This window comes from Convolutriloba macropyga, chromosome 3, assembly GCF_964194025.1.
Source record: "Convolutriloba macropyga chromosome 3, txConMacr16.3, whole genome shotgun sequence".
NCBI classification, from domain to species: domain Eukaryota; kingdom Metazoa; phylum Xenacoelomorpha; order Acoela; family Convolutidae; genus Convolutriloba; species Convolutriloba macropyga.
The window spans coordinates 75,572,320-75,585,871 of record NC_134470.1 but is presented as its reverse complement, the minus strand read 5'-3'; positions in this window follow the sequence as shown (position 1 = coordinate 75,585,871).

Here is a 13,552-nt window from a genome sequence, read left to right as displayed (position 1 = left end):
GCTTCAATTTACGTAAATTTGAGGCCGAATGGGGATATGGTTTGTTTTCAGAGAACCAAAGGGTTTTTATGGCTTTGAGGAAGAGTTTTAGTAAAATTTAACTGAATTCTTGTCTTTTGCCTTCAATTGTTATTCTTTTGGCAGTCTTATTTTTAAGTTTAACCACTCAAACATCTAAATTTCTTCCTCTTGAGGTGCAAGTGAACCCTTTCTATTCATTCGTTTGTTTCCTAATGTCTCTTATGTTATTAAATGTATTTGTTTTAAGGAAATTTCTGTGATTTTTTGAAATTGTAAATTTTTTCTTTTATTTTAGTCAACATTTTATTTATTCTCAGTAAGTACAGGTCAATCTTTCCTCCGTATAGAATACAAACTATTTTTGAGTCCGCTTGTTTTAACAGATGGTTTTCTTGCTTTTGGTACTACGAGTTTTCATACAAAATTTTCTGATTTTTGTGCATAATTTCCCATTTTTGATGTTGTTTTTGTTTCTTCTGTAATTTGTAAAATTATTTAACAATCTAACAAACAAACTTAACAACATTTGAAATTGAACATATTTTTGGCTTTCATAACATATGGTTTGAAGGGCTGCGACACCGTTCTCTTGCAGTAATTGGTAGAAATTTTTTATTGCCCTTTTTTTTAATTTTGGTTGTCATATGCCAAATATTGTGTAATTAAGGGTCTCAGTAGCCAACTAGAGAAAAACAATTGAAATTTATAACCGATATCGCTAAATAGCTGTTAGTTGTTTTGACTTTCGAATTCAATTTCTAAAAAGAACATTAATAGTATTCTTCAACTTATGTTTTTGTTCTGGTTTGCGTTTTTTTCGTATTATACAATGTTGTATCATTTTCGTAAATTAGCCTCATTTTTTAGAGCTTATTTTAATGTTTTGTTGAAACAAACAATAATTTTTCTGTTGTTTAAACGTTTTAAATGATGTCTTCAGGGCTTAGACAATTCGTTTCAGAAGAATTTTGTTAACTTTAGATACTTTTTTTTGTTCTTTTTGTTGTCATTTTGTGATAGTCGTTTTACAAAACGACGTTATGATGGCCAAAGAAGACGCAAATGAAGATGTTATATTCTCGCCGTTAAAATCTTATAAATTTAATGGCGTCAAAATTGTATTTTCGTAAAGTTGTTTGTGAAACTTATTAGTTCAGCTTGTAAATAATGTTATTTTATAGTCTTATGATTTAGTCTCATTAATAACAGTCACAATTAATTTTCCGAGTAGTTGCAAGACAAATTGTCTACTCTTTTAGTAGAAAGCTTTTGTTGGCTATGAATTTTGAAAAAATGTTTTTAATAAAAAGACGAGATAGATTTTTGAGATCTGCCAATTTTATTTCTGTTAAATTGTAGCTAAGCATCTCTATATACAATTCACATCATTTATCTTTTGAAATACAGTTTGCTCTTATTAGTGGTTTTATTTTCCTCAAATAGTCCTTCTTCTTGGAACAACCAGTTTTCATAAAACCAATTTTCGTGATTTTTGCATATTTGCCCCTTTTTTGTAGGTTTTTGTTCTCTTTTCACTGAATCACAATAATGAGCGTCATTTGATTTACAAATTTTGTTACTTGCAAAAAATGCAAACGAAGATTTTTATTGCTTTTAGTGATCAGCTTAATATTTCATTGATTGGGGGGACATCGTTTTCGTGCGTAATTTTTCGTGCAAATTTTTAGTTTTTGCTTGTACTTGTCGTTTTTTTTGTAGTCGTATAGCATATCCTGGATAATGAAAGGCCTCAGTCGCTGTCTATTGAGGTCTAGACAACTCTCATTGATTTCATTTGATGCGTAATGTTTCTAATCAGTTCGAATTTAATTCTTTAAAAAAAGCAATGTTTTAATAAACTTTGCCCCCTTTTGCTCATTTCTAGGCGACCTGTTGCCAAGTCGCATTGCGGAAAAGTCCTATATTTTGTTCCAAAAAAGTGCCGGTTAATCTTCTGAGTATAATTTTTATCTGATGCCATTTTGATTTGTTTATTAGTAGTTTTCAAAAAATGGAAAAGGAGTTTTGGTCGTAATTAATATTTGTATCTATTTGATTTTTATTGCCGTCTTTTCTGGTAGTCATATTATGGTAGCCACAAGTCTCATAGGCCCTCTAGAGTAGATTGTTTTATTCTTTTAGTATTTTGTTGAACGATATGTTGATATGTTAATTTTTTTTATATCCATCTTTTTGTAGACAATTAAGTGAAAAATGTAGATGAACGGGGTCGGAACTTAATGTGCAAACGCGCATTACCGAGCCTCCTCGCTTAATTTGAAATTATTTGAACTTTGAAAAAACCTATTTCAATTGACAGTTTAATGGTTGATTTAATGGTTCAGTTTAATGGCTCAATTTTGATAATTTTTTTGATTTATTTTCCTATTTTTGTATTTATATCGTTAAACAGTAATCTATTTTTTATATTTATGTATTTCAGATTTTGCTTTATATCTTTAAACAGTAATCTATTTTTTATGTTTATATTTTTCAGATTTTTCTATTTATATCGTTAAACAGTAATCTAATTCAAAAATTGCGAATGTTTGATGATTAGTCTTGGCACAGAGTCCGTATCGTCAAAGACTTATACAACGAATGTGCTCGTAGTAATTAGCTTTATTTCACTACTTGTAGAGGTTGTTGAAGTCTTTCCTGCTCTCATGGAAAGTTGAGAGAAATAATAAAAATATAGCAGTTTTTCCCCTAATATATGAAGCTTCTTTCAGCAAACAGTGTCATCGTCTCAGATTTGAATCTTATAGAGAAGTTGCTTGAAAATAAGGTGGTGAGGAAAATTGCGAATCGAAATTTTTTTGCTTATTTAAAGAGCATTTTTCTTAGTTATTTTGATAAATTTAGTTCGAAAATTGCATCGAAAAAGGACGATTTTTTTGTATTTAAATTCATTTTGCTCGTCTGACGTTAACGCTGAAAATGAGCAAGAATTTCTCTTGATATTTATTTTCTGAGAGTCAATGTTACTCGTCGAGATTTATATGTTTTTCTTGGAAAACAAAATTTCAATCAGTAAATTTTGAGCTTTCCTGCGTACATTAGAAAAGGACATCTTTTTCTCAGCTTTTTTTGGCAAATAGGGTATCTTAAGACTCTAAAGGGTGTTCTGATCTTTTTAAATAATAATGGAATGTGTTTGTTTTGCCTTTTCTGCATCCTCTTTTATTATTGCTGCATATATGGTTTTGATTGAAATTGTCTTCTGTCTTCATTTTTTGAGTAGTTTACTTCGATACTTTTAATTTATTTAGAAGATTAAAAATCGTCAAGTTAGATAATGACGATTTTTTGTTTTTGTGTCATGATTTGTTTTCAATTATTGTATTGTTGCATAAAATTATTGCAAAAACTTCAAAATTCAAGTGGCCATTTTTGACGCCCGTTAAATTTGCAAAACAAGAGATCAGAAGAGAAACAGTTTAGCAATCAAAGCAACAGCTGAAATTTCGAAAGAGGTTTAATATTTTCTGACCCGATTTGAGCTTAAAAATTTTCTAAGGAGTGAGAATTCGCAGTAGCACTGTTGGTCAGCTTCATTGTCAATCGTTTAATGTGTCTTTTTGCAAAAAACGTAATTGTTTGTTCTATTTGTTTTTGACAACTGCAGATTTTGTGATGGTAGCAAATGTGCTGAACATGACAGTCATGTTTGACACCTCTCTTTTCAACTATCAATTCTACTCAGCTATGCATTTTTTCATCTCCCCATATACTGATGACGCTGTTGGAACTATTCTATTAACAGAAGATTTCGACCTTGGGTCAGACTTCCAAAACTTACTTCCTCAGCGGATCCCTGTCAAACGCAAAGCGCCGTTCATTCCGAAACCGAAGCAACCTGCAAAATGTGTTTCATTTCCGAAACTTGCAGACGATGCAGCTCCTATGATTGCTACTGAATTTACGCAGAAACCGGCAGACTTCGTTGAAACAATACAGTCGCTCGAAACTGGTGTGAAAATGTACCAATGCAAATTTTGCGGAATTCAAAAACCAAGTAAAGGGAACTTATCGACTCATGTTCTGTATTGTCACTTGGAAAATGTCCCAATGGTTAAATGCACCATTTGCGAATACGAGTCTAAATTAAAAGGAGATATGAAGAAACATTACATTAGTAGGCATAACCTGCCGGAAGATTTAGCCAAACTAGCTGTCAGCTGAAATTCGATTGCAGTGTCATTTTAGCAAAGTCATATTTTAACTTGTAAACTGCGGAAAGATTTAATGGTGCTTCGATTTTAAATTTTCAGCTGTAGATTAGCTTCAGTTCAATATTAGGTTGATGTATGCAAAAAAATAAAATTGAGGAATTAATTTGCGATTAGTTTTCATTTAACCAAAATTAGCAGATATTTATGAACTTAATGCATTTATGTACTTTTTGAATTGATTTCTCCATAATTTTTTTTGTTTATCGAAATTGTTATTTACTCCAGTTGAATTTGTTGATATGTCTCCCGTAGACGATTGCTAGCGATTTTAGATTTTTTGGCCATGTCACAATTAGATTCCTTATACGACGTCTCTATGATTTTGAGTCAAGAAACGTTAATTGAGAAGTTAGAATCGATATCTTTCAAGCCAATAATTCTTAACATAACCGAAGGCTTCAATTCAGTAGTCGGAAAGATATCCATCACTGAAAGATTAAAAATGCAGGCAGGATTTGTTCAGCAGCAAAGTAAGGCGCCAATTCCATCTGGCGATAGGAAAAGGATATCAAGCCAAGCTCCTAAAATGACCCAAAAACCCAAAATCATTCGAAGTCTACCCGATAACCCGCCGAATGTTTCCTCCGATTTTACCCAAAAACCTTCAGATTTTATAGAAACTGTTCAGTCGTTGGAAACTGGCAAAAAGATGTTCACTTGCAAGTTTTGTGGAGTTCAAAATTCGGACAAAGGAAATTTGGGCAAACATGTTTTGCTCAAACATCTGTCGAATGTCCCTATGATCAAATGTAATCTATGCGACTATGAATCAAAGATGAAAAATATTATGAAACGTCACTACATGGGAAAACATAAGTTGCCCGAAAACATGGCCTCGAGTGCGTTGAGTTAGGTGACTATCAATCATACAGTGTTTGATATGAGCAATCGAGTTATCGACATAAGTAATTGCGGTTAAATTTTATTCACCGAAATAGTTATATACTGTATATGTACAAGTATAGCTTGTCTCTCAGTTTGGTCTAGATACGTGTAGTTTTGTAATACGGTATTAGGTGAACTTTTAATGATGATTTACGATTTTCAACCGTTCTTGACAATTAATTATGTTCATTTCTAAATGCATGTTGATGCGAAATGTTGAATTCTGCAGAAGCTTTTTAATGTCTGCTTGTAATTTACATTTTAATTAAATAAATTATTGGTAAAAATTTTCTTTGCCTTTCCTTCGGAACCATGTCCGATTTTTGTTTCGACCTCATGTAATCAGGGAAGGAACTCTATAATATCCTCGCTTTTTGTTCTGTTGCTTTTGAACCTCGAATTTTAATCAGAATCAAATGTGAGTGGTAGCATCTGAGAGCTCTAATGGAGTACAATCGTGTGGGATGTTTTTGCCAAGAGTTGCGTTTTTACACTAGGAAATTTTCGCAGACAAATTTAACGAAATTGATGACAATATATGAGCAGCCCTACTGAAGATCCCTATATCTTCAAGATTTTCTTCTGTCTTCTGAATATCTCTATCTCCAAACGCTTCTTAATTGGCAGTAAATTAAAATCCCTGTCTCTAGAGATCAGGTCGGCATATTTCTGAAAAATTTTTAATGAAATATACAGGCCATTAACGAACACTTGAAACAAACAAACGGAACGGAAATTTTATTAGGAGAGCTTGAGGGTTTGGCTCTGCTAAAAAATTTTGCGGGCCAAATTGATCATTGTGAAAACTCATGAAATCACTAGCAGACTGCCACTGTTAATCGTTAAATAAAAATTTTGCGGGACAATAGTCGCATGCTGTCTAACTGTCATTTTTGCTAAACTCTGACTCTTCTTTAACCAGTCCCTGAGTGGTCATTAATTTCAAAAATTGCGCGGATCGAGCCACCATAAATGGATAAGACATACTTTTAGAAATAAAATAGAACGTAGTATTTTTGAAAATAGTTTCTGTCTTGTTTTTTTCCTAATTCAGCATCGACGGTTTTTTAGCTTAGTTTATTTTGAGAAATCTGATTTAAAGCCGTTTGAGATTATTAAGAAATTGAGCTCTGTTAGAAAATGAATGAGGGCAAAAGTCCTACTTGAAGCTACAGAAAATTGATTTTAATCCCAAATAAAAACTGCTCTTTTGACCTACCGAAGCAGACCCGCTCACCTACTAGTCGCACTCACACGAGATTCCATAACCTGCATATTTTTGAGTGTAGAAAAACAGATACTGGAATTTTCAGATACTCACACAAACATAAAATTAGAAAAAACATAAAATTTAGAAAAACCGATTTAGAGCAGCTTGCTGATTTTAGCATATTTTGTTTCAATTCTAAATCTCATATATTCTTTCGGGTGTTCTGTTTTTTCACCCCTGTTCTTTTAAATCTTATGTTTTAAGTCTCATTTTTTAACCCTTATATCATTTCACCCTGCAATATTTTAACCCGTACCTTGTTTCACCCCGATTTTAAGCTTCCTCTAATTGAGGATAATTAGGCATCTGTGAATTCTAAATAGTCACATTAATAGTCACTTTAATTGAAATCGCGGTAAGTGACTGAGGTTTGAAGATAACATTTTCACACCTCAGTCATTCCAACCCAATTTTTTTCTGTAGATTAATGGCTCATAATCGTCAGATTTATAAAGCTTTAGATAAAATTTAAAAATGCAAAACTGTAACGATTAGCGAATTATTTATCTCATCTAGTCCCTAATGGGGTAATTAAAAGCAATTGAAGGATGGATTGAACTCTAAATCAATTTTTGTTTTTTTTTTTGCATTTTGAAATCAGAATGATATTGGCCGACTTTGATTTTACCATTTCTTTCAAAAGAAAAGAGAAGTTTTACTCGAAATTTTAGAGTTTGACAGGCGAAGATTTTTGTATGCTATCTTTCCAAGCAAAACAGAAAGAAACGGGGAGCGGTTACTTGATAAACTGGGAACTAATTCTCCAGTTTGTAATAACGATAAGGTTTTGCATGATTTAGGACTTACCCATGTTAATGACTTCCAAAAACACCATCCAGATTCAATGTTATCGGACTACTATTACCATTTAACCCAAAATATAATACGGAAAAGTGGAGAGGCTGGTGCAACAAAACCATGAAATGGTCCTGGCTCTTAAGATGATCCCTGCTCTCGCTTTCGAAAAACAAAAGGAAATGGAAAACTTCTTTGAAATGCAGACATTGGGGATATTGCAAAAACAACTAATGCTGTTGAGTGTTAGCATTATGGGATTCAAGCTTTGTTCAGCTGATTCTACTCCGGAATTGGGAAACTTTTGGCTAATTTGCGCTCAAGAAGTTGGTGCGTGCAAATATTGATTTTTTGAATGCCTCGGCCGTACAAAAATACCCCAAGAAGTAAAAGTAAGAGCTTGAAAGGAAGGGTTCAGACCCTGATAGAGGTTTAGCGACGTGAAACTGATGGTCACTTTTTACAGCTATTACCAGTTCGTCTTTTGTGTGTTTTAAACTTTCTGTGTTCATTCTTGTGTTTTGGTGTTATTATTTTTAAAATCTGTCTTAAGTTTTTAGATGGTGCCCCCTGCGTCTTCACAGAGTTGCCTGGAAGCCTCGTATATTGACTCATACGTAGAATTTGATCTCGGTCGTTAACCCTATGATAGGACCCCTAATTGGGAACACAGTTTTGCAACATTTATATGTGACAATTGCACAGCATAGCCGCTAGAAAAATATCCATCTGGATTTCTTTGTACTTTCTGTTTAACACTTGGTTAAATCTGAATTTATTTGTTTTGCAGTTTTTAGCTTTGGTTTCATTTGGAAAATGGTTTTTCCGACTTTTAGACTAAGTTTTTGAACTTTTTTTGATTAAGCCAAAGTACAACATAAAAGAGGCAAGAGGTGTCAAATGTTCTTTTAGAATCCAATCCTTTAAGCTTACAAGCTCTCTTGTCATTGTTTATCGATTTCAAACAAATACAAGCTGCATAATGCCGCACTCTTGAAGGTCAGAAATTTTGTGTTATTTAATTCACGTGAGCTTTGGCTTTGCTAATTGTTCTTTTGCGGGCCGAATTAGATTTCAGCGTGAAAGCGATTTTAGGGTGAATAAATTGCGGGGTCAATTGACTGAGGGGTGAGTATAAGCGGTGAAGGTTTCGGGTTGACCAAACTTACGTAACATAACCAGCACCATATATGGTACCTTACTTACTATAGAACAGAATATTTTTCCCTCATCAAAGCCTTAAAAGCCGTCTATGTCCTTCCTATGGTTAGTAAGGCAGTATATATGGTACTTTCTATTTTGCGTAAATTATGGTTGTTGTTGTTAGCGTTGTAGTTGTTGTTGTAGAATTGTAACTGCTCTGCTTTATGGGTTACCTGAGCATGACTTCGATTAGACAATACTCCTTTTCTCAGTACAAGAACTTTGAGGTGGTGAGATACGAAAATGAGTACTGCGAGCTGCCTACCATGACTGCGTTTTGTGCGTTTCTCATAAAGCGTGCTTGACGGTCATTGTCCATTTTTGAAAACAAATGCAAAAATCGTCAAAGTATCCAACTTTTTGTTAGAGAAAATATTGCTTCTGCAATCTGGTGGTATATCCTGCTTTTTGGTATTGATCGTTTTTTGCATTGCAGTATCAGGCAGAAGTCATGTGTGCTAGAGAAAGAAGAATCTCATAGCTTGAACTGGAAATATTTTTGCTTCAGTTTCCATCCTGGCAACAAGTGGCAAATTTATCTTTTCCTTTAAAATTTTTTACGGGAACTACAAGTACACTATAGTATCAAAAAGCTACGTACACCAAGAGAATTTTTAAAAAGCGGTACAAACGTTGAATAATACAACATTTTGAGTTCAAATTAGTTCTCTAGTAACGGGAAGTTACGCTTTTAGTTTTTCTTCTATATGGTAGAGAGTAGAAGTTTTCAGACAAATTTAGAAGTATATCTGAGTCAATTTTTTGACGATTTTCTTCCAATTTTTCCTAAAGAACTCTCGGTTTTCGTAACTCTTGCTTCACAATAGCCCGTAAATTGTCAATTGGATTTATATCGGGACTATTTGACGACCATTCCAGTACCTCTCGCTCCTCTTCTTTGAAGAATTTCATGACAATATTTGCCTTATGCACAGAATCATCATCTAGTTGAAAAATAAGGTTTTGAAAATAGTATCCTTTTTCGTTGTTTTTCAAAAATTCAAAGCGAACTAGGCCCTTTGGCTTCTTTGATCATCTTTCTGACAAACAGTGCGCGCTCATCTGATGTTTTGTACCCCACGAGATAAGTGATTGCTTGTGCAAGCTCAAAATGTTGCCAAGAAATCTCGTTCCAATTCTGCGAGCAACTCGAACAATTCCTTCGCTATAGATGAGCTGAGCCTGTTATTTTTTTGCTGCAGCTTGTATGCATACTGTGAACTATCTTGATACTGCTATCGTGATTTTAAGCTGAGTTATTGTTGTTTTCTGACTTTCAGATTCGGACATTTTCAATCGCAACAGCGTGGCAAACAATAAATTAACAAAGGAGCTTAACATTCTATTCTGTGTAAGCGGAGAAAATGACAATGAAAAATGAAAACGAGTTTAAAACTTAATTGTTTCACGCCTTTCTTCACGCTTTAGGGAGAATCAAACATTTTGAGCAAAAGTAACGCTTAAAGCGCACAAATTCTGCTGTACGTATCTTTTTGGTACCATAGTGTATGTTATTGTGTGATTATATTTTAATCCTCATTAATGTTCCACTTATGCAATGCTTTAAAATTTTAGCTGGTTTATATTCCTGTCACGTTCACAAATTTCACGCAAAGAAGATCATTAAATTTTTTTCACGATAGCACATAGTTTAATTTTCATGTTTTGTTTGAACGTTTATTTTTTCCGAGAACTAAACATTTTTTTTTCCCCAGAACTAATTTGTCATTTGTGAACTGTAATTTTTTTATTATAGCTTTGGCAGAAAAGTTGCATAACTTTGCTCATTCGCAGTATTTTTTTGGAAAGATTTTTTTTCTTTGCTGGACAGATTTTACCCGATGAAGAAGAGACGGCTACGGCTTGAGACAAATGGAGCTGGGCCTTAAAAATTGTTAATCAGACTTTGCTATTGATCCATGTAATAATTGGTGATACTTTGTTGCCTAATATAATTTTTATTCTCCGGTTGTTTTTTTTTTGATACATATCTATCTGCGGCGAATGTATTTCGAGGTTTCGAAGTTGACATAAATAAAGAAAGTCCTTATTTCGTAGACTTCCCTCCGCCTCTGCAGTTACATAAGATCCAATCAGGATTTGAAGAACGTTCAAATGACACTGACAAAAAACGTTCTCAGACACTGTCAAGGTAAAAAGGGACACTTTCTTAAATCGATGGCCATTGGCCCCAAATTTCTACATTCGGCACTTGAGGTCTGCCCCCCCCCCCCTGGTTTCAACTATCACCTTTGTTATTCTCATTTTCAACTCATGCAGTCTACTAAATGGAACTTTCTGCACTGTTCAAAATGGACGGTATCGTTGGTATATCTAATGTCTATCCCCTGCCTACTGCCAATCCTCATTTATTTTCGCTCATCTCATAATATTTTTTTACTGTACATGAAATATAGTTTATAATATATGTACATTTTTTTAATGTGAGATCCGAAGACTTCACATATGTTTGACGTAGGACTTTTTAAGGCGTGCACAAATCTAACGACAGCTGTCTGCTTCTGGTAGATTGACTATACGTTCGCAGTGCTTTATCTTTCATCCCGATTTCATCAAAGATCAAGCGAATTTCATTTTTTAGCCATGTCGAAAGCTTTCTTGTACCCGATGAAATACAAAAATAGGACCTGCTGCTTTTCCATGTATTCTTTTCCATGATTACTGAAAACATTTTTGATATCGATGTCCTGGGCCGATCCTAGTTGAGTCAGAATTTTTTCAGCAGAATTTTATTTTTTTTCTTAAGCAGCAGGATTTGGATTTGGAGGTGTATCTTTAAATCATGGTATGCTAAAAGCTGATACTTAGTTTATCTTGTCATTCGTTGGCGCGGGCATTTTTCTGATATGGTATGAAAACGCCTTTTTTTCTTAAGGTCAGGCACTCCTCCCTTCTGGCCAATATTTTTCAATAGTCGTTTGACAACAAACTGCTCAAGCTCTTTCGATAGCATGAGGAAAGATTCTCTGATACTATCGTCTTGTCCAACCGCTTTTCTCAATTTTGTTCTCAGAGTTTCTCACCCTGGTAGAAACTGCGTTTTGACAGTCCACTAATGCTAACTTGTTTTTCGCGCCATGATTGAGAACATGGCATTGCTTTTTAGAGCCTGTTTGACCTACTCGTGGAGTCACATGAGTTTCCAAGAGAGTTTCCGTGGAGCGGTGATGGATCTTGGCCTTCGCTCTTTGTTACCAAATTTTTTTCATCCGTCGTGTTGTTATTATTTTTTTGATGAAATGCTGGCGAAATTTTCAAACATGAAAATGCGTGGCTGAATGCGTCTTATACCATTTAGTTTAGCAAGATAGAGGTACTTTCTGGTAATGTATATAATACAACCTTGTGTATCTAAATTTGATTCAAAATGTCTGTAGATTGATTGCTAGCCTTAGACAGATTGACACAACAATAGCCTTTTCTGGTCGCGTCCTTTTTATTTGCAAGGTAATCTTTGCCGGTTTTCCCATTTTCTTTCATTTAACAACGCTGGCGAAAAATTTAAACATTCTTATGTGTATCAGAGGAAATTAACAATGTTCTTTTTTTAACAAAACTTTTTCACTTCACAAGACTTGTTCACTTTCAAAGTGAAGAAAATCAACGTAAACGTCTCGATTTACATAATTCAAGTTGATCAGTTAATGTGCATTAACAAGCTGAAACTCAATGTAAAATCAAGCATGTTATCGTCCTCCTTCTTAATTGTTTTTTTACTGGGTTTCTGAACGTTACAGAGCACGTGTCATTACATAGCAAATCCTTGTGTAAAAAGATGGCACGTGCGTCTCTGGGGTGTGCAAACACTATGCACCCACTAAGCTGGGGGGGGGGGGCACAAACGGAAAACATTCATTTTTTCTTTCCTTCACGTGTCATATTCTTTATTTCTGCATACAGTATGAGCGTCAAAGTTTATTTCATAGTAATGAAAGTTAGTACTGCTTTGAATTCGGGCTATTTTTTCCTGTTGATGAGTTTTAGAGCCATGCCATTTGCTGATACTTTCTACGACGTGTTTGTAACTCTAAATTGTGATGTTTTCTCACACAAGATGTATTCAACTCCTAAAAATTTCCAAATCACTCAAGATTTCAGTGCAGTCATTGGCAACTTCTCCATAATTGAGAGACAGAATCTAGATAATCCATTGCAAGCACTTGTTCAGTCCCAATCTATTTTGAAAAATAACTTTCGAAAGAGAACCAGAAACACAGCTCCAAAACCTGACCGAATCGTAAAAGCTGAATGTATTCGGAAGCCCGACGAAGTTTCCAATCAATTGTCGCCACACTTCACCCAAAAACCCTCGGATTTCATAGAAACTGTCCAGTCATTAGAAACAGGGAGAAAGATGTTCACGTGCAAGTTTTGCGGAATTCAAAATTCGGACAGAGGGAATTTGGGGAAGCATATTCTGTTCAAACATTTGTCGAACGTTCCCATGATCAAGTGCAATTTGTGCGATTATGAATCTAAACTGAAAGGCAATATGAAGATCCATTACATGAAGAAGCATAAGTTGCCTGAGAATATGGCGACTGGAGCATTAAATTAGTTTTCCTCCATTTTTCAAATTGCTTTTAGGTGTCATGGTACAACATAGTTCTGTGAACTGTAAGTTTATCTCAGAAAGTTTTTAATCTGTTATTTATTCAGAAGTTAAATTATACCTAGTCGTGTGTTATAGCAATCTATGAGTACTTCTGGGCGTTATGGGTTGGAGCTAAATGTTGAATTTGGTGTCATTTAGAGCTGTTTCTGTTTCAACAAAAGTTTGTTTCAATACATTAGCGAATTGGTTTGTAGATGAAATTGAAATTTCAACACCTCTAGAGTAGAACCCTCTGTTGTCTGGATGACCTTGCTCGTCTTTTATGAGACAAAATTGAAAAACGGTAATTTTTAAACTTCGCATGTTTAGCTATTTATTTGAACAATTTCAGATAGAGGCTCTTGCTTAGGATCATCGGACACACTTTCTTGGAAACAGATTTTTCTCAGTTTTTTTTACAATTCAAAGAATTTGAATTGTATTGGGGCACTGTCTTTTTTTAAGATCTGTTCACATATTTTCATGATTTTTAAAGTCAAATTGGAGTAGTGATTTTGGTCACACCGA